Source organism: Tenrec ecaudatus, chromosome 8 (genome assembly GCF_050624435.1).
Source record: "Tenrec ecaudatus isolate mTenEca1 chromosome 8, mTenEca1.hap1, whole genome shotgun sequence".
NCBI lineage: Eukaryota > Metazoa > Chordata > Mammalia > Afrosoricida > Tenrecidae > Tenrec > Tenrec ecaudatus.
Window position 1 is genome coordinate 63143054 of NC_134537.1, and position 22571 is coordinate 63165624.

Sequence of the window (22571 nt, forward strand, 5' to 3'; positions counted from 1 at the left end):
GCACTCTCTACCTCTAAAGCTTTTCCCACTGAGGGACCAGAGGTAAAAATAACCTCAGGGAGAAAGTTGACTTGCAGGGGTGCTTAGGCCCCACAAGAGCCTGGATACAGACTGCAGTTAGAGCTGCTGTGCTGACCACTACGGTAGCTCCAGTGCCCGTGTTTGGAAATCTGCAGAGACAACTCCAGGTAACACTCCTGACCAACAGTCTGAATGCTTATGACCAGAGAAAATGTTACTGTGTGCCCCACAGAAGTTGGAAGACTGTGTAAGCCCAGGAAACACCTCTCCTGTATGTGATGGGTTGCTGTCAGCAGGGGGCTCAGAATACCCATCACCCACAGAGGGTACTAATCCATGGGAAGAAATATGACCTTCTTAAGACTTCTGTGGGTTCCTGTTTCCCCACAAATAACCTTGTTGGTAGGAAACACTTTTTTCCCAATATTAAACATGGACTATAACGCAGTATATTTTATCCTTTCCCAAATATTCTGAAATGTTATAGGGGAAAGGAGTTTTAGGGAGACATATACTTGTTTCCCTACGTGGTCAAAGGAATGAAAAGATTCAGGTAGGCCTAGTCTTGATTCCATTGCATGGTAAGCATAGAGATTGTCTTTAATTTCACCAGATCATCTGTGTACTTCTGATGGTAATAGATGTAAAGCTACATTAAACTTAAAATCTGCACAGATGTCCGCCATGATTCGTAGAGTGAAGACCTCAAAGAGAGGGCTGTGTTCTCTCAAGGACTCCACCAGCATCACTTTTCTAGTGTGAGTCCCAGAGGCAGGGGCCCCATTCAGCCCTTTCCACCTTTACATACCATGCACCTCCCACACGCAAATGCCTGACAAGAACCCAAATAAAACCACAACATGCAAGGACTTAAATTCATAATCCTTCTCACCTGGAGAGCATTTTCTGGGTGTCACGAATCTTATCCACATGAACATGAAGCATGTGTGGGTTTTCCTCTTTCTGGCAACTCAGGGTGGTGAGTGGTTCAGGGAGTCAGACATGAAGTCTGGGAGTGAAGAATCGGGGCACATGACTCACTGGGTTTCTCTCTATCCCCAGCTGTATAGGCCCAGGTGCAGGTACAAGAGTCAGGCCCTGGACTAGTGAGGCCCTCACAGACCCTATCTCTCACTTGTGCTGTCTCTAGATTGCCTTTAACCAGCTATCATGTGACCTGGGTCCACCGGGCTCCAGGAAAGGATCTGGAGTGGATTGGGATAATATGGGAGAATGGGGGGCACAAACTATAATCTAGCTCTCCAGTACTGAGTCAGCATCACCAGGGATACATCCCAGAACCAGGTTAATTTAAAACTGAGCTCTGTGAATCCTGACGTCACGGCCATGTATTACTGTGCAAGTTACACAGTGATGGGAACTCAGTGTGAGCCCAGACACAAACTCAGTTTCAGCAGAGACAAGGGAATGAAGGCAGTGAGGCTTTCCTCTCAGAAGCTGTGGTTTCCCCACCTTGTCAGCACTTCTCCAGGGACTACCGTGTATAGTCTAGGGAACCTTCATGCATCTGAGGAAGAACATGCACTCTGTGGAAGTCTGGAAGGTTATCTGTCGCCAAAATGGTGGGCCATGTCAGTAGAGGGACAGCAACACAGAACACGGGTACCCATATGGTAAGTCTCAACTGTCCGTTCACACACTTGGCCCAGGCCAAACTCCAGCACCTCTTCCTTTGTTTTGAAAGCTTTGTTACACTAACTCCAATGAAAGTTTTTCTTGTTGAAAATTTCTCATGATTAACGAGATCTGATGTCCACATATAAGATGTTCCACATTTAATTCATGCAAAGGGCTTTTTTCCTTTTGTCAAATCTCTGATGTGCTGTAAGGCATTGTGTCTGGCTGAAAGCTTTTCCACATTCATCACATATATGGGGTTTCTCTCCAGTATGAGTTCACTGATGAACAGTAAGAGAAGCCATCCAGATAAAGGCTTTTCCACATTCATGACATACATGGGGTTTCTCCCGAGTGTGAATTAGCTGATGAACAGTGAGAGAAATCTTCTGGATAAAGCCTTTGCCACATATATAGGGTTTTACTCCTGTGAATTTTTATATGAGTTTTGAGATTTCCTTTACGAATGAAGCTTTTGCCACATTCACTACATTTATGTGGTTTCTCTCCACTATGAGTTTGCTGATTAATAGTGAGAGCAGTCTTCTGGATAAAGCCTTTTCCACATTCACCACATACATGGGGGTTTTCTCCAGTATGAGTTCGCTGATGAACAGTAAGTTTACTCTTTCTGATAAAAGCTTTTCCACATTGACTACACACATGGGGTTTCTCTCCAGTATGAGTTCGCTGATGAACAGTGAGAGCATGCTTCCGAATAAAGGCTTTTCCACATTCACCACATACATGGGGTTTCTCTCCAGTATGAGTTCGCTGATGAACAGTGAGAGCATGCTTCCGAATAAAGGCTTTTCCACATTCACCACATACATGGGGTTTCTCTCCAGTATGGGTTCACTGATGAACGGTGAGAACATCCTTCGTGAGAAAGGTTTTTCCACATTGACCACATACATAGGATTTCTCACCAGTATGAGTTCGCTGATAAACAGTAAATTTACTCTTCTGGCTAAAGCCTTTGCCATATTCACCACATACATGGGGTTTCTCTCCAGTATGAGTTTGCTGATGAACAGTGAGAAGAGTCTTCCTGATAAAGGCTTTTCCATATTCACCACATATGTGGGGTTTCTCTCCAGGATGAGTTTGCTGATGAGCAGTGAGATCACTCTTCCTAGTGAAGCCTTTCCCACATTCACTGCATACATAGGACATTCCTGCCACATGAGGTTCCTGATGTCCCTTGAGGTATGATACACTGTGAAAATTTTTCCCACATTGCAAGCATTTTCCTAGCTTTTGTCCTTCATGACTTTTTTGATAATGTTCATTGAGTTTGAACATTTTCTTGAATATTTGCCCACACTGACTGCATTCGTAGGTCTTATCTAGTATACCAATAATCTGGTGTTCATAGAACACAGAGTCTTCAATGAAGGTTGTTCCACATTTATCGCCTGTGTGTGGTTTCTCAATTTCATCAGACTCCTGATGCTGAATGCACTGTGACTTCATGAACCTGGGTGGTTCACACTCAGGGAATTTCATTTCAGTATTAAATTGCTCTTGTTCACTGTGGAGAAAAGTTTTCTCATCTTCTGTATTTTGTTGCTTCTGTTCTGATTTAATTCCAGAATGATTAAATCTGATTTTACATTTTTTTCATGTAATCCAAACATCTCATAAGTTTCCTTTGGAGGAAAATTATTTTTATGCTGAGAATATGTATTACATTTGTAGCACCATTCCATTCTGTCAATGCATCTTTCACATTGCAAGTGCTCAAGCAAATGATCATCATCTTTCTGGATTTCTATAAAAGAACACAACATTGACTCTTTTAAATATCTTGGTTCTCAATGGACCCCATAAAATACACATTGATATAAAGTAGATCTTTAGTGACAACCCTCTTTTATGACTATAAATAAAACACTATGCTTAATGTTTATTGCCCATTGGACGAAATACAATCATGTAAACAATTCAAATGATAAAAATAGTTACTATAGAAATCAGGTTGGATATGAAAGTGATAAAAGGACACAGGTTTGATATTTGCTTAAAGAGGTACATGAATACATACAACAAACATAACAGAAGGAAGACATGAGACCAATAGACCACAGGAGTGATATGACTTGCTAATTCCATTTGGTAGAGGTTAAATGTATTCATTTAATCAATCTTTACTGAAAGACAACTAAGTGCTAGATAAAGTTGGGAATGCGAAACATGGCGAATGTTCTACTTGGGAGAAAACCATTTTTACAGGTATATATGAAAGGGATTATGGTACAGAAACACATTCCTTATGTTTGTGAAGCCTGTATTTTAGCTCACAGCACTCCTCTTACAGTGCTGTCCTGTGGTGGCGTGCAGGTTGCTGTGATGCCAGAAGCACTGCCACCCAGTGTTTCAAATACAAGCAGGATCACCCATGGTGCACAGGTCTTAGTGGATTCTCCAGAAATAGGGACTGGGAGGAAGATCTGGTGATCGACTTCTGGAACATGAACCCCTCAGGTTTAATGGCAATGAAATAACACTGAACAAGTACTAAATCCTCAAAGTACAGTCAACCATAATGATGTAGATGGAGGAAAAGCTTTGGGGACCTTCAGTGCTTGACATGGCATGACTGAAAATGAGAAAAAATAGCTGCTAATATCCTCTAGTAAATGGAAAATGGCATACATGCAATATTATCATGAAAAATTGCAAGTTGTCAAAACAAAATGGAATGGTAAAAATTGATAGTGTATGCATTATTCAACTTTCATAGACTGGTACTGGCTATTTTTAATTAGATAATCAAGTGGTTTATAAGGCTGAGATCGACAAATTCAAGAAGATTGGCATCATATTCATTATCCAAAAGCACACTGCAATATCTTCCCTGATGTATAAGTTTGTCAGTGGTAGGCTAATATTCATATGCCTGCAAGCAAGACCAGTTAGTACAAGTGTTATTCAGTTTTGTGCACCAATTGAAGCAAACATAGAAGCATTCACAAAGTTGGAGAAGAGTCCCAGTCACATACTCTTAGTTAAATATCATCGCCACACTATCCTTTCATTGTAGTGCCACCTTAATGATACCTCATACAAGCGCATGGCTAATTACTATCTGCCAGCAGCTTTAACGACAAGAGCAGACATGTTGTTGTTATTGTTCTCCCCGCTCAGGAGACAATTACTCCACTCCACCTACCCTCAGCACTGGTCTTAAGTTGCTCATCCAATTATTTCAGGGATCCCGAGGCTAAAGATCCTGCCTACCTTGTTAGGTAGCTAGGTGTCTGCCTGTGTTTGTGTGGGAGGCAGGGGAGCTGCATGCCCTGAGATTATATAAATTGGTGAAGAATGCAAAGCCTTTTTATTTCTGCCCTTCAATTACACACCAGTCCTTTAGGACCCATCCAGTGGGCATTTAAGAGAGAAAGAGATAATTGATTCCTTAAGTGACAGCAACAAAGGGAACCTGATTGCTTTCAAAGCTAGGCATCTTTCAGCTGAGAAGCAAGAAGTCAGGCACCTGTAGCAGCTGTATACTAACATCTTCCTGGAGGGCAGTTGGGGGGAAATCTCTGTCTGGAGATTGCTCATTAGCAGTTCTAGCTTTGGGACTTGTGGGGGTTTTCTTCCAACACTAGAACTGGTCTTCCAAGCCCTGTGGTCAGGAGTACAGATATAAGGCTGCTGCTCACACTTTCATCCAGGTTCTGTTTACCACCACAATAATGAAATTGAGGGGAGAAGGGATAAAGGAGAGCTGATATCAAGGAATTAAAGAAGAAAAAGTTTTCAAACTGTGGTAGCTATTGTACAGGACTGCTCCATGTAATTGAACTATGGGAAGTTATGATATCTATAAGAGCTCCCAATAAAATATTTAAAAATATATATTGAAATTTTCACATGAATTTTTCAGCCTGATATTGATCAACCAAACAATCATACACACTGATAAGTGTAAAATTTGGGGAAAGTAGCAGTAGTTGGAAAATGTGACCTTAGTAACAGAAATGACACACAGGTTCACTGATAACATTTTGAGACTAATGATGAATTCATAGCAAATTCCTTATTAAACACCAGAAATGGAAACTACACATATGGATTTTCCGGAATGGAACAAATGAAAATCAAATCAACCACATCTACAGAAAGAAATGGTGGAGAAGCTTATAAGTCAAAACACGCCCAGGGGTTAACTGTGGAACAGATCATAAATTGCTCAAATCCAAGTAGAAGCTAGCCAAAGTAGCTAGAGCACAGCTTAGAGACTATGTAAAGAATAAACATGAGGAATAAAAGTCTGACTGAAGACTAATGACAGAGACCAGATGAGATGTGGGATGACATGAAAGGCAACTTACACATGGAAACCAAAAGGCTACTCAAGAGACAGAAAAGAAAAGAGAGCAATATTGAATGTACTATGCATTGTTTGAATAACAGCAATAAAACCTAATGGAATATACTGCAAAAATGTTCTTTAGAAGCAGCAACAGTCATCTTTCCTGTATTGGACCTGTTAAGAAGGGGTGGGCCTAAGGAAGGGACACTACATAGTAAGAAATATATAGCAGACATTGCTTAATTAAAAAAAAACATGCCCTTTCCACTTACAAAAATTATTGGAGGAACAGACAACTTAAAAAAATCTTACAGGTAGAAAAAAATGTAAGGTACAGTGCTAAAGTATACTTTAAGCTGATAATTTTCTTGCTAGGAAGATGATTTTAGATACCTGGAAACAACAGAAGTCATAAATATATTTCACCAAAAGGAGTAAAATATGGGGAAATATGTCTGTTAAAGAATTCCAACAGAGAAGGCAAATTGACCATCTCTCTAAGAAAACAGAAAGAACTGACATCACCTGCATGAAGAAAACTTTAAAGGAACAGGACACCAAATGAGAACATGGACACCAAATCTTTAGAGAAACTCCAAGGGGGGAAGCTAAGGAAGCACAAAGGAGACCCGTTTATGGTGGGAGCTCAAGATGCAAGATGGTGCTGCATACTGCAAATGGATATCCATTCTTACTCAGTAGGGGAGGAATGTGCTGTATTCAGAGGACAGTTACTAATTCAGAGTTCTCTGTTTGGAGAGAAGCGTGCAAGACAGATTTTCATAGTAAAGTGGAAACATAAAAGAAGGGAAAATTTCAGAATGTTAAAGAAAATTATGGAAGCAAACACACATAGTGTAAAACAAGAAAATGGAAATCTAATCTCATAAGAGCTACATAAGGTGTACTTCCCTCAACATCTTGGACAAGTGAACTCTCACATACAAAGTAGCAAACACTTTTATGCATTTTCTGACACCTTTCATAGATATGAGGCCTTCTCCCTGTTCAATCAACTACCCCAGCCAATTCCCCTTAAGGTGTTTTGACCATGCATCTGAGAAACTTCCACTATAGCTTGCTTCTAATACCAAACACAGTTCTCTTGTTCCAATTGAGAGAAAGCTTCTGGGGTGACAATTAGATAACCTGTTTATGGGAAATTACAGAATCTTGGACACACCAAAATTAACGTAAAGACTGCAGTTTTGTATTTCTAGAAAAATAATGTTCAAAGGAACAAAGTAAATAGCATTCTTTCAAGGGTAGAAGACCTAACCCACTAACCTAGGATGAGAAAATGCAATGAGAATCTACCTCTTTGAGAATACCACAAACACCGCAAAGTTTTTAACATATAAGACAGGAAAAGCCAGTGACGAGGTCAATGACTTGAGAATTCTCCTCACCAATGGAAACCAGGTTGCGATAGTTCTCCAACATCACATCCTGATATAGGGTTTTCTGAGCAGAGTTCAGGAGCTGCAATTCCTTCCGGGTGAACTTTACAGCCACATCGTTGAATGTCAGTGGTTCCTGTAGTAAGAGGGGTCTACTTAATGAAGTATTTTCCATTTGAAGATTTAAAAAAAATATATCTTACAGTAAAAAAAGCAAAACAATAATAAAAACTATTGTGGTAGTTCATTCCATAATGTGTCATTAACTGAGGACTTGGTACAAAATATTTTACCTTATTTCTACATTCACGACCATCAGCCGAGAAAACTAGCCCTAATTTTAGAAAGATCTCCAGTGTTCTGAGAAATAAATGTTTTCAAATACATTCTCCAGGTCAAATACTGTGCCCCCACAATAGCTAGCTACACATTAAGGAGCAGGCTTAAAGGAGCTCCCATAGTAGAGGAATCATTTCTGTACCTGGCTACTTCACTATGCCTGAAGGTTATCTGTATATCTGAGCAATCAGGTTCTAGAGCCAGCCCAACATAAATGTAGCAAACACCTGGGGAGGGCACAGGGCCGGTTTGAAGTCAACTAACACTAGGTCAAGATGGTAACTCAGCATCTTGCTTGTTTAGAATTTTACCCGCTTATGATATGACCCATTAACTATGTACATGCTAACTGCATGACACGAACGCCTTATGGAAAGACCTGTAAGCTCCATTATATATACCCACTGGAAAATATATTCACTCTCTCAGGCCTGACATGGGAAGAGAGCCCCTGTGTCCAGCTGTCTGCTCTCTGTCTTTTAATATTTTCACAATTGCAATGTCACTCCTGAGGATCACTTTTGGAGTGTTGGGGACCCCAGTGCCTGAAAATAATGCACCCACTCTTAACATTAGAATTTTGAGTTCCAGTGACATTATCTGAATGTTCTAGAAATAGCTCAGCTTTATAATCACACAAGGTAGATAAAGACCTATTTGTTATTAAATGGCATTAGGGTTTCTACCAGCATCACCATTATTAGAGGCTCGGTACCTTCAGTGGCAATAAGTACTGGGAACAGTGCAGATGGGGGAGGTCAAACATACCTCAACTCTCCAACACTTTTTGCCAACTCTAAAACAAGTCAATCCTTCCACACCACTCTGTCTCACTTCTGGGTTTGATAATCTGTTGCTGTGGTCACACAACACTCAATAGATCAAAGTGGTCTATTAATGAACAAGGTACAACTCGGGATCCGGAACAAGAAGCTATAAGTCAGAACCAAGATCAGAATGTTCATAGACATTATCTCCCTTACTGAGTGCAGAACAACTTTCTAAGCTCTTAAAGGCCACCTTAGGACAAGCTCCTCTTGACAGCCTTAGGACAAATTCTCCCCAGCCACCTTTGGAGTGAATTGTCTTAACTTTAATTGCAAGGTCCTCTTGAACTTGCCATTTTTCACCACATGCTCTCCAAGGCGCCCCCAGCCTAATTCTGCTGGGTGGATCTCTGGAGCCTTCCTAATCTTGCGTAGGCAGGGAAGATGCTGGGTTGGCCCAAGAAGCCAACATATTAAGAGGGAGAGAGAGAACTGCCTGCAGGCATGGTTTGAGAGGAGACAGTGAGGCATTATCCTGTCATCTGAGCTGTTGATTTGGGTTTATTAGCCCCTGCAGCCACACAGTTCAGAATGAACCCATGGATTAGGGATTTGCAGCTTCCAAAAAATTAATGTGGCATTTCCTTGAATGGCAACTATGAGCTGCCTGTGTGACCTGACTTGAGAGCTTCCTCCACTCTATGAGCCATTAGCTTGCTGTCTGACCTTCCAATTTGGGTTCCTCAGCCCCTGCAACCTATTAGCTGACCAGATTCAACAACTTCTCTTTGTGAGGCAGTGGACTGTGGTCTGACCTGATGATCTGGTTCATCAGCGTTTATAAACAAATCAATGAGGAAAAACCTACAGACTGATTCCTGACCTTTATATAGATCTGGAACTCACCAGCTTCCACATCTTGAAGAGCGATTTATTTACTTGATGACTTTTGAGTTTTGTGAGATGTTGCTGAGCAAATCATGGACCATCTTGAACCTCTACCACATAGGGATGGGTCTACTGCTGCTCCTGCAAAATGAACTGTACTATTCATGGGTCAAGAGCTGCACCAATGGAGACAATGACCAGGGCAGAAGGGACAGAGTGACAGAGCCAATGGTGTCAGGTCCAGAAAGGGCTTTTCAGCCAAGAAAGTGGGACAGGCAGGCAAGATCAAGAAGAGGATATCCAAAAGTAGTTGAGAGGACCATATAAAGATGGAACTAAGAAATGAGCCTATCTTTAGAAGGAAAAATGTCTGATAGGGGACAGGGAAAACAGGCCTTCCCTGAAGAAGAGCAAATGTGCCTACATGGTTCTTTAATATGAAAGTCAATGTGTAGCCTACTAATTCTGATACCAAATTATACTCTGTTACTGAGTAAAACTTGTACCTGTGACTCTGGACTGTAATTAGTCCATGGCCACTGCAAAAAAAAAAAAAAAAAATAAGCTGAGTAGGAGAGGAGTGTGGCAAAGATACTGGTGTCAGACTGGAAAACCATTGGAGGGTACAGGTCTGTCTAAGCTCTGCCTCATATGAATCAGAGCTGATGTTGACAGTTAATTCTCTCTCCTGCATCTCTAGTTAGAGGAGGTGAGATGCTGTCTCATTTTTAAACCACTAATGCAACAAGACCCATTTTAGATGCATTGATGAGAATGCTGCTGTGTGGGAGAGTATTTAACATATCACCTTCAGAAATAAGCATTAAAGAAAGTTACTCAAACAAAAATCCCATGGACTACTGAACTCTCCTAAAGAAGTGATTTTATTTCTCCTTAAAAACCATGTATAGCATATAATTTGAAAGATATGCTGGCCATAGAATAATAAATTATGAGCTGGAAGATAATGTTATCCAAAGAATCCTCAGTGCTATGTTATGTTCAATGTCAATAGTTTATTGTTAATCCTATGATCAATATATTCCTAATCTTCTCCAGCCAAATGTTGAAATCAGAGTAAAAGTTTAGCTCTAAGTTCTACTATTTCAAATTTCTGCTTTTCCAATGAACTGAATCAGTATTATACAGGCTCCTACAATTCCAGTAGAAAATACAGAAAAGGATAAAACTCATCAGAAGCACCTGAGCCTTGGCCATTTTCTTTGGTCCTTAGGACACTACAGGCAACTGGGATACTCTGTCTTATCTGGATCAGCTCTAATGATGCTCACAAATTTCAATCTCTCGTGAGGAAATCCCAAAAGTAATAATACAAGGCACTCTTCCTCCTTCCTCTAAGCTGCTGGTGATGCACCAACGGCAGGCTGATGGGAGAATACAGTGTAACACATAACCAATAGGTCCAGGTGCTGTTACTGTTCTTTCCTTCTTCTAAACACCCAAAGTCCACAATACTGTTAACGGTGCCCTTATTGAGTAATGGGAAACATGCTTATACCATGAGCAATAAAATCTAAAACTCATAATGTTCACACATGTGAATAAAAGATTATTTTATAACAAATAGAGATTGGGCAATCAAATATAAATATAAAAAAATAAACAAAGAGTTGGATCCCTACCCCACAGCATACAAACTACCAATTCCTTACTGTGTGACTCTCAAAGAGAATGACAAATCAATGAACCTTTAAGATGATTATGTTAATTAAAGCATCTGGAAACATTTTACATGGGATATATAAAGAGCTATTATAAACTAAAGATTATTTTATAGGAGAACTATAAATTCTAAAATAATTTTAGAAACACTTTTAAACTCACCATCAAGTAGAGTTAGACATATAAGCTGCAGATAGGACACAGGAGAACTGCTGTACAGAGCTTCCAAGATTCTAAAGCCATGACAGGATGCTAATGGGTGTGTACCTCTGACCTTGAGGATAGAAGTCCAACACTTAACACATGTCAAAAACAAGGCTCCATAATAAACATTTATATGACATTTATTAGATTGAAATTTATATCTATACATATATAAATTACATATAAATGTAAATGAAGAAGTATATATCCCCCAATAATGAGTGCACTTTTGAATCCCAATATAGATAATGTTTTTAATATACCATTATTTGTAGTACCTAATGCAGTTAGATCAGTGGTTCTCCACCTATGGGTTGAGACCCTTTTGGGGGTTGAAGGACCCTTTCACAGGGGTTGCCTGATTCATAACAGTAGTAAACTTACTGTCATGAAGTAGCAACAAAAGTAGTTTTATGGTTGGAGTTTCACCACAACATGAGGAACTGCATTAAAGGGTCGCAGCATTAGGAAGGTTGAGAATCACTGAGTTAGACAGGTGGTCTATACAAGTACACAGTCTAGCTATGCCCCCTTAACTTCCTCCAAATTATTTACCTGGGTTTGTCGCCTGCCAATGTGAACGAGGAAAAGTTGTCCCTCATAGTGGTTACTGTCAGGCTGCTAATTGCAAGGTCAGCAATTGGAAACCACCAATTTCTCCTCGAAAGCATGAGTGACATGGCTTTTTACTCCGTTATAAAGTTACAGTCTTGGAAACCCACTGGGGCTGTCATATAAGACAATCGGGCAGCTTGGCCAACAATACATTGGTACCGTTGTGCCTTGTGGTTATGTAAATAAACTGTCTGAAACCTAACCTACAGATTAGTTACTTTGGAATTCATGTTACAACTAATTGAGTTATTTCAGAGACAGAAATTGGGATCTCACTACCAACAAAAAAGAAGAACCAGGGGGACTTCCGGCAAGATGGCGAAGGAGTAACAAACACCAGAGGAACTCCACAGAATTCAGCCCAGGAGAGTTACTTAGAGATAACTGAACACTGCTGGAATGCAGGAGGAGCATCATAAAGACAAGTAGGCACAGACCCATGGGGTTTTGAGGGGCTGGGGGCTTTTGGTTTACTTCAGTGGAGGCCGGCTAGGGCTTGACCTTTGCCCCGCCACTGTCTCTGCCAGAGCCAGGACCATTTGGAGCCTGTAGGGCTGCTTGGTCTCAACACAGCCACAGTTTGCCACCACCTGCCTTGGGGCAGGCACTAGACCTTTGCATCTCCTCTCTGTCACCCTATCAGTCTTGGAGGGCTGTGCAGCGGCCTTTTCTCAACACAGCCACAGCTTGCTGCTACCACCTCCGAACAAGGATTAAACCCTTGCAGCTCCTCTGGCCTGGATAAGGGCTCAGCTACATTGTTGCTTTCTATCCATCTCTTCACTATATTCCCCCTCCCCCGCCCCTCATGGGCACATTTGGCTTGCTTTTTAACTTTTTTTTCTCCTCTTTTCCTCTTTCTTGGTCTCTCACACTCTACTGCTAACCTCCAGACCACTCCCTTAGCTTAGGGCATTTACACCTGAGCCACACGCAGCTAGGTGAGCTCCACCCTGTGTAGTTAGCAGGCTGGAAAAATCCCTGCTGGCCCCCAACAGGGGATACTCTGCTCAACTTCTGACTGGGGAACTCCTTCCAGCCTTTGTGCCTGTGGGGCATAAGGCAGCTCGGCCAACACTCCTCAACAAAAGTTACTGCAGGAGCCTCTGCCCAACCTCTGCAACACCAAAGCAGGCAACCCTTCTGGGTCACTCCCCCCAGAGGGAAGCCACAGGAGGACAAAGTGGTAGGTTAATTCCATAGTGAAATAAGCTATAGGCAGTTCAAAGTCTCCCAGAGAGAGCCAGTGCTCTTCGACTCCCTGGAAAATGGCACCTGGCTCATCTAAAACAATGCAACACAAGCAGCCATCAGCCCCAAAAACCTCAACAAAAAAAGGAGAGGAACAAAAGGCAAAGCCAGAAGATGTCCTGAACATAATGCATGCATAGAGGAAGCAGACATTGAGCTGCCACAGAAAGAAATTTTCAGAATGTTACTTGGAGAAGCAGACATTGAGCTGCCACAGAAAGAAATTTTCAGAATGTTACTTGGAGTCAGGGGATATGAGGGAAACAATACAGAAAAATGATGAAATGATAGAAAAGGTAAAAACCATAAATCAAAGAGAAATACAGGAGCTTAGGGAGGAGATAACAAAAACCAGTAGCACACTCATGGACCTCGACAAGCAACTGGAAGAATCAGAGGCCCGCATCAGTGACTTGGAGGACAGCCAAGCAGACTTCAACAAACGAGAACAAAAATCTAATAAGATCATCAGAGAAGCTGAAGAAAACTTAAGAACTAAGTCTGATGCTATGAAGCGGTACATCATTAGAATTATTGGCTTACTGGAGGAAGACACAACAAAGAAGTCATCTGCAACAGTAGTGAGAGAATTCTTGGAGGAAAGCTTCCCCAGCTTAGTGAATTAAAACAAGGCAACCATTCAGGAAGCTGAAAGAATCCCAGCAAGACTGGATCCCAAGAAGAAGTCATCAAGGCACATAATAGTTAAATTATCCAACTTTGAGGAAAAGGAGAAAATCATGAGAGCAGCTAGGGGAAAACAAGCAATCATATATAAAGGTTCCCAAATAAGAATATGATCAGACCTATCAGCAGAAACTATGAAGAAGAGAGAGTGGAGTAACATTTTCAAAAAATTGAAGGAAAACAATGCAAACCCAAGAATACGCTACCAAGCCAAATTATCAATCAAGATAGATGGAGAAGAGTCATTACATTGCACGCTCATCTCGATAATATGATCACTGAAGACAGATTTGTGCATAAGCAAATGTGGTGAAGAAAGTTGATGGTGCTCGGCTATCAAAAGATATAGCATCTGGGATCTTAATGGCTTGAAGGTAAAAAAGCGGCCATCTAGCTCAGAAGCAACAAAGCCCACATGGAAGAAGCATACCAGCCTGTGCAATCACAAGGTGTCAAGGGATCAGGTATCAGGCATCATCAGAACAAAAAATCTTACCATAGTGAATCAGCGGGGGAGTGTGGAGTGGAGACCCAAAGCCCATTTGTAGGCCACTGGACATTCCCTTACAGAAGGGTCTTGGGGAGGCGATGAAACAGTCAGGGTGTGATGTAGCAACGATGAAAAATACAACTTTGATCAAGTTTCTGGGTGCTTCCTCCCCCCCTCCAACTGTCATGGTCTGAATCCTGACTTGCAGGTCTGACTAGACCAGGGGATGTACACTGGTGCAGATGGGAACTGAAAATGCAGGGAAGCCATGGCAGATAATCCCCTCAGGACTGGTGGTGTGAGTGGTGATATTTGAAGGGCACAGTGAGGTTGGGTTGGAAAAGTGGAACCTATTTCAAGAATCTACATGTGACCTCCTCCCTGGGGGACACACAACAGAAAAATGGGACACAGAAATATATGACAAAATAACAATTTATAAATTATCAAGGGTTCATGAGGGAGGAGGGAGTGAGGAGGGAGAAAAAAATTGAGGACCTGAAGCCAGGGGCTTGGGTGGAGAGCAAATGTTTTGAGAATGATGAGGGCAATGAATGTAAAAATGTGCTTTGCACAATTGATATATGTATGGATTGTATTAGGAGTTGTATGAGTCCCTAATAAAATGACTTTTTAAAAAAAAGAACCAGGAGTAGGGGCCTTTAGATCCCAGATTCTTTCACAGAAATTCTTCAATCCAGCAGACAGGCAGCTGTGACACAAGAGTGGACATGAAGGGAAGAAGCAGCAACAGAGACATGGTGGCAGCAGAACCAAGAGCCTGAGACAGAGCAGTGGCATTCCCAGACCACAGAACAAGAGAGCTAAGTGCCTTTGGGCAGGAGGTTAGAGGTGAAATAGGGGTACATTTCAGTTCTTATCTGGGGAACTAGATTTGCCAACCCACATAGAGCTAAGTGTGTCTGGTATAAGGCTAAGGTGCAGAGAGAGAATTTATCCGCAGAACTAAGAGAACTTTGTAATTTTTGTACATTTAGGACAGAAGCCAGGGGGTTGTAGGGCCTGACCTCACCTGCAGGTACGGCTGTCAAGATGCTGTCCCAGAGAACTGTACCTTGAGGCACTGATGATGCTAAATTGTGTTAGGGTGGAAAAGTGACTTCTTTGTCAAATATAATTTGAGGAGAGCATTTATTGAACTTTAAGAGACAACAAAAGATACGCACACACATCATATGGATAAGGGAGGCCATTAGCAGTTAAATGCAACTGAGGATTCAGAGTCGGGACCCTAGATAAATAGGACACAGAACAAAAGGCCATGTCACAGATCATGATTGGTGGCAAAGCAATACAACAGATACAGGTGGGACTGCAGCAGCAGGAATGGGACCATAATTGGGACATGCACATTATTAGATAGAAAGACTTAAAAGATTGGTCCAGGGCCTTCAAACTGAGGCAATCAAGGCCAGACTCATAACAATGGCCCCTGTGCTGTCCTCGCTTAGGTGAGCTCCATCAAGGATACATCTAGGCAGGCCCTTGGAGGGGGATGGATGGAGAGGAGTGCAGGCAATCTATTTTGTAAGGCATTTTCCGCAAGGGTAAGATGATCTACATTCTTGGCTAATTATCAAAAGGAATTCAATGGAGGCTTAATCAAACTGGGGAGGCAGCAAATGGACAGAGTTGTCACTGTCATCAGCAATGCAAACCTTAAACCCAACTCAGTGCCACAGAGTGGATTCTGGTTACAGTGACCCTTTAAAGGGAGGTGGAATGGCCCCTTGTGGATTTCGGAGACTATAACTCTTACCAAGATTGGAAACCTTGTTTTTCTCCTCAGGGGTGACTTGTAATTCTGAACGGCTGACCTTGCAGTTAGCAGTCCAATCTGTAACCACTATGCCACCCGCCTTTTGCAAATTGGAGTGCTCACAATTTAAGTTCTAATACAATTATACATGGTTACATTATCAGCAAATTCTATCATTCCGGGAGATGCGCAAATTGCTCGGACCCCGACCAATGGGCCAGCCTGGGTTCTTGTACACTGGTGTTTCCTGGGTTCAGACCCCAGAAAGCTCAGATCCCTCCTGCTTCCCCTCAAACTCCTCTGCCCAGTGCTGACCCCAGGAACCCCAGGGATGCTCACCCTGCTTGGAGTCAGGTGAATGGATTTGGTTCACGACCCAGTCAGAAGTTGAAGTCCTTCCTTGTCATGCTTCAATGTGCAAGACACTAGTACCAGATTTCTAGCTCCCTAGACTGGACTGTATTTCTCTGTGGCAAATCTTTGTTCTGAAACAGAAGAGGAGGCAATGTTGAAAAAGGCATATCACTTTCTTGGCCTGTACTTCTTGCGCTAAATAGTGACCACCCCCACCACCTGGGATCAAAATCCTGCTCAAAGCTGAGGGTTTGCATTAAACAAGGGTCCACTCTATCTTTGCAGAGCAATTTTACTAATTTCCCAAATATCATGATCAACTTTGGATCCACAAAGTGGAAGTACTTAAGGCCTCAAATTTCTCAAGCTCCATTGAAGGTAAATATCTTCTTTTCACCAGCAATCTAACTGAAGAACGGAATATTTTATGAAGAATGTTCTTTAAAAGCCCATAACGGAACCTCAGACCAAAACCCTTGACATATCTGGTGAAAGTGATCAAGCTGAATCACGCTCATATCTGCCACTCCAACTCAGGCTGAGCTTCTCATTAAGTAAAACCTACTCCAATCCCCTTGCATCCTGGGTATTCTTTACAATATCTATTGTGTGAAGAAATCCCTATGGTTGGGTAGCCAATTTATGCACAATAGTGTAGTAACTAGAGAAAGTTTTTGTACAGGTGGACAACAAGAGACAGAGCGACACCAATAGCACATCCTAGAGGTACCTTGGCCAAGATAGAGATATTCTAAACAAGAAAACAAGCCAGGGGAATCCTTATTTGCTACTCTCTTAAGCTCTTGTGTTTACAGATGTCCGATTTTAAAGCCTTTGGGAAAGACTGCAGCTTACAGTCATGGAATGGCAAGGGGTCATGGTAAGAGCCAAGGTGAGGGAAGATGCTTAAAAATGCAAGATGTATCCAGAAAAGAGATGACTGATCAAACCATTTTGTCATCTTGACCCAAATTCTGGATTCCAAGCTTTCTAGGTAATGCTGACTGATGGCAAACAACACACATTGTAGTAGTGGGCTTATTGGCTTGGGTTCAAGGATGTCCCATCCATAGTCTCAGGTGTGAGTGACGATTTGTCCCGTCAAGAGGGGTGTAAATCATTTATCACTCTAGAGGATCCAGCCAGAGCAAGTGATCTATGAGAGTCGAGTGGGTTTCAGGATGTTCAGAAAGTTTACAATCAACTGAATCACAATTCAATTCCATGAGAAACTTCAAGGCTAACTGTAAGACAGATTAAAGTTGAAGATTCTGGCAGCTAGACAGGAGAGTATTCACGCAACATGAATAGACGCTTTATTCTTTTTGTCTAAGTTCACGTTATTGGGTGAAACATAACAATGATTGTCAGAGTAACCTTACTAATATTTTCTATGAGACCAGTAATAACCTGTAAACAAGGTCAGATAATGATACTTCAAGAAAACTGTAGAGCAATATTGATAATGGATCTACATGAAAAAGTTCTTGAAAACATTGGGAATAGAGTCAGAAAACACATGAAAATAATTACACATGATAATTAAGTAGAATCTATCCTAGAGTTGATTTAATATAAGAAAATGAGCACTGTAATATATACCAATTAATGTAAAAAAGAATTAATAATCTAAATAGACACAAAACTTACTAAACAAAGTCAAAGACTTTTCATGCTAAGGAAAAATAACTCTACAAATCTAACATAAAACAAATATAGTTCAAAATGTTAATATGCTAATATACATTCCTAAAAAGAAAAAGTCATACTTGAAAAATCATCACCCCACGTCAGGAAAAGGACAACCATAAATGTCCACTTTTACCAGTGATATTAAAAATTGACTGTATGTTCTAACTAGAGCTACCAGGTTCACTTTTTTTTAAGGAAGAGGCTTCCAAAAAGACATAAAAATTCCTTTAATCATAATTTAATTATCACATCCATAAAATATTCACGATATGCCATGAATAGCTAATAAATGCTAAAACATTGTAGGCTACATTTAAACACGCTGAAATAACTCTTGGTACTTAACTCCCTAACTATTAATTGTTAATCAGAAGTGGAAGGGGAAGGTGGGGGGAGAAAGAGGGAACCTATCACAATGATCTACGTATAACTCCCTCCCCAGGGGGATAGACAACAGAAAAGTGGGTGAAGGAAGACATAGGGCAGTATAAGAGATGAACAAATAATACTTTACAAATTATCAAGGGTTCATGAGGAGGGGGGAATAAAAATGAGAAGCTGACAGCAAGGGCCTCAAGTAGAAAGAAAATGCTTTGAGAATGAGTATGCCAACAAATGTACTAATGTGCTTGACACAATGGATGGAGGTGTGGATTATGATAAGAGTTCTACAAGACCCAATAAAGTGATTTAATAAAAAAAGAAATACAGCATGATCAAAATTATAGCATTTATCTTACAGAAAAGGAAGTACAAATGTATTCAGATTAAAACCCTGAAACAGGGAATTTGTTTCCACCCATTCTGTGATGAAAGCATGAATTTAGAGTTCTGTAGTTTCTGTAGTGTTGAAGGTCCTCATATACTGATGAATTAATAAACTAAACCAAGGCATTCGTGTGCACATATAATATTAGAGTGACTATATAGACACACATATATGTATGTGATACACACACATATATGTATGTGATACACACACATATATCAAGCTGGACAACAGATAGCATTGATGCTCACCCAAAAACTGAAGTTTGGGAACTTGAACACACTGAGCCATGGATGCTCTAGGTAGCATTGGACCCATGGGCTTCAGTTGGACTGGGCTGGGATGTTCTCTTGATGAAAAGCTCTCTCTTATGCATATGTCAGTGTCTATAGTTTTATTTTTCTAGAGAACCCAGCCTAAGGCAGATCCCCATCACATTAGTGTCATATGAGGGCGAAAAGGTGTACCTGACATGCTGCTCTTGGAGAAAAACACATCACAAGGAAAGTGTGAAAAGATAATCAACAATTCCCTGACACTGAGCCAGTCCTATGCTCCTCTAGGTCTGTGGAATTTTGGTGGATGAAAATCTACTTATAACAAAAATATCAGAGGGGCCAGCCCCAATCCCAACTAAGAGGACAGCTGCCCCTCCCCCCAGAAGAATTTACTTCAGAGGACAACACTGAAGCTACAGCTCAGGGAAAGGGACATGTCTGATCAGAGCACACGGGAGAAAATGAAGGGGGAGGAAGAGAGAGTGGAGCACACATCCTGGCCCACCAAGCTTTGAGGACAATATGCCTGCTCTGAGCAGCCCATGCAAAAAGAAGCACTATGGCTGCCCCGACTATGAGTCATGACATCCCTCACTGACCTATAGCCCTATAGGGGACAACACTGGAGACAGTTTGGGAATTGCATCCAATCTGACCCCACCACACCCAGGCAAAACACTAAGGGTGTTGTGCAACAGAACAGCAAGGGAAGTAGAGCAAGGAAGTCCCAAGAGTACCAAAATTAGACTCGGGGGCCAGGGCGTGGCACCCCATCAGACTCCACAGAAAAGCACTCCTAAAGGTCAACATACAGACCTCTAACTTTTTACAGGCTTTTCTCTTTTTTCCCTTTTTTTCTTGTTGCTGTTGTTTTGTTTTCTTTTGTCATTTTGTTTTGCTCTTTTGTGTGTATGTGTGCTTGTGTGTGTGTGTGTGTGTGTGCATATTATATCTGCACTTCTAACTAGATAATATAGGCCAGATAAACAATCTGGAGGAGAAAGCAATAGGACCCATGGTTGGGGCGGGGAGCATGACATGGGAGAAGGGGAGGTGGGGGAAAGAAAGTGGTGTTAACCAACCCAGGGAAAAGGGAACAATCAATAAGTGATCCAAAATAGTGGGAAACAGAAAGATTTCTCCAAGTCATCTCCCCCAAATATATGTTAGACTTAGGACACTGCTCACAATTAATGGTAAATAATTGTCAAGTTACCTCCCTGAAGGCAATCAGCTGTCAGAGGACTGTCTAGTCCCACCACATATAGGGCCCATCCCTGCTGTTAAGGACAATGGGATACTTCCCCCTAAAGGCTTCAATTTAGACCCTGCAAGATGGGTTTACAGTACACCTTACTGATAATGATTTCTACAGTGAACCAGAGAACAGGTCAAACCTGCTCAGTGACATCCAAAGTTAGGCTGCCATGCTGAATCTCGGGTCCGCCCATCTTGTCACATGCACACCCTTACTCCCTCCTCTTCCAACAGCATATGAACCCCTACAGCATCCCACTCCCATTACTATATTACCTATAGCACAACACTTTCCTGTGATGGATTTCTTCACCTGTAATTAGGGGGCCTGCACATCCCCAGATGATATAAAAGCCTTGGTTAGCAATAAATATTTCTCTCCCCATGTGGACCACCAAGTGAGGCTGAGGTGAACATGCAACTATGAAATGTGTCTGACTCCATTATTTCAATCTCTCTTCTATCTCTCATGCTCCCTATGACTTTACTATAATCTTTATTTATTATCACTGTACAATTGCACCAACCGACCCGCTGTGATGTGTTAGGGTCTGGCCTTTTCCCTGACACAAAATAAGTGGCAAGGAGGGTGTAAGATGCCTGGTAGGGATTGATCAAGGCAATGTAACTGAGAAGAATTACTGAAACCCTGAAATTACTGAACTACAGACAGAGCATGATAGTGGGACAAGAGGAAAGTAAAAGGAAATAGAGGAAAGAACTAGGAGACAAAGAGCATTTACAGAAGTCTAAATACAAGCATGTGCATATGTAAATATATTTATATTAGGGTGGGGAAATAGATCTAGGTGCATATATTAATAGGTTTAGTATTGCGGTATCAGATGGACATTGGGCCTCCATGCAAGTGCTCCCTCAATGCAAGAACACTTTGTTCTATTACCTGGCATTCCACGATGCTCACCTTCCTAAGATGATAGCTGAAGACAACTGTGTGCAAAGAAAATGTGAAGAAAACTGATGGAGCCCAGCTACCAAAAGATATAGCATATGGGATCTTAAAGGGTTGAAGGTAAACAAGTGGCCATCTAGCTTAGAAGCAAGAAAGCCCACATGGAAAAAGCACACAACCTATGGATTGATTACAAGGTGTCGATGGGATCAGTATCGGGCATATTGTGAATGAAGGGGAGTGAAGATTGGGGATCCAAAGCCCGTCTGTCAGCAACTGGACAGCCCCTTACAGAAGGATCATAGGGAAGAGACGAGCCAGTCAGGGTACAGTGTAGAAACAATGAAAATACAACTTTCCTCTACTTCCTAAATGCTCCTCCTCCCCTCCACTGTCATGAACCTAATTCTCTTACAAATCCAGCTAGACCAGAGGATGCACACTGGTACAGATAGGAACCTGAAACATAGGGAATCTGGGACAGAAGATGCCTTCAGGACCAGTGGTGAGAGTGGTGCTATCATGAGGGTGAAAGGAAGGTGGGGCAGAAAGGGGGGACCCATTACAAGGATCTACATAAAACACCCTCCCTGGGGGATGGACAACAGAAAAGTGGGTGAAGGGAGACATCGGACAGTGTAAGGATGAAAAAATAATAATTTATAAATTATCAAGGGTTCATGATGGAGAGGCAGTGAGCAGGGAGGGGGGAAATTGAGGAGCTGATACCAAGGGCTCAAGTAGAAAGCAAATGTTTTGAGGATGATGAGGTAACACATGTACAACTGTGCTTGACACACAATGGATAAGTAGATAATAAATAGATAAAGCTATCATGTTAACCTTGAAAAAACACAGAGCTCTTACAAGGCACAATGCACACATAGCCTCTCTGCACCAAAGGTCAACACTCACATTTATAACACGTAAGGAAACTTAGTAGACTCATAGTCACACTTGCTATAAGAAATCAGTATAACACTAAGAGCCTTACATTCATGGGGAAACATGACATCATGCTCCTGAGAGGAAAGTACTACACTTGTTTATATAACAAAGTATTCCCATTACTCAGCTCACATACTGCAATAGCATCACTGAGTATGAAACATACACAAATATACATATACACACGCACGCACACATCTTTCCGTTTTTAATGAAAATATTCATACCTACTGAGGCCAGGTTTCTAAAAGTTTCCATCATCCCGTGTCTCTA

General features: G+C 41.5%; 1 long non-coding RNA gene across 1 annotated transcript; it reads right to left on the bottom strand.

Moving 5' to 3' along the window:
* Positions 1-216: 216 nt before the first annotated feature.
* On the bottom strand, positions 217-10631 carry LOC142454955 (uncharacterized). Its single transcript, XR_012785722.1, has 3 exons — positions 10581-10631; positions 7393-7519; positions 217-3433 (listed from the first exon to the last, which is right to left on the bottom strand). It is a non-coding gene; the product is annotated as an uncharacterized LOC142454955 (long non-coding RNA).
* Positions 10632-22571: the final 11940 nt, after the last annotated feature.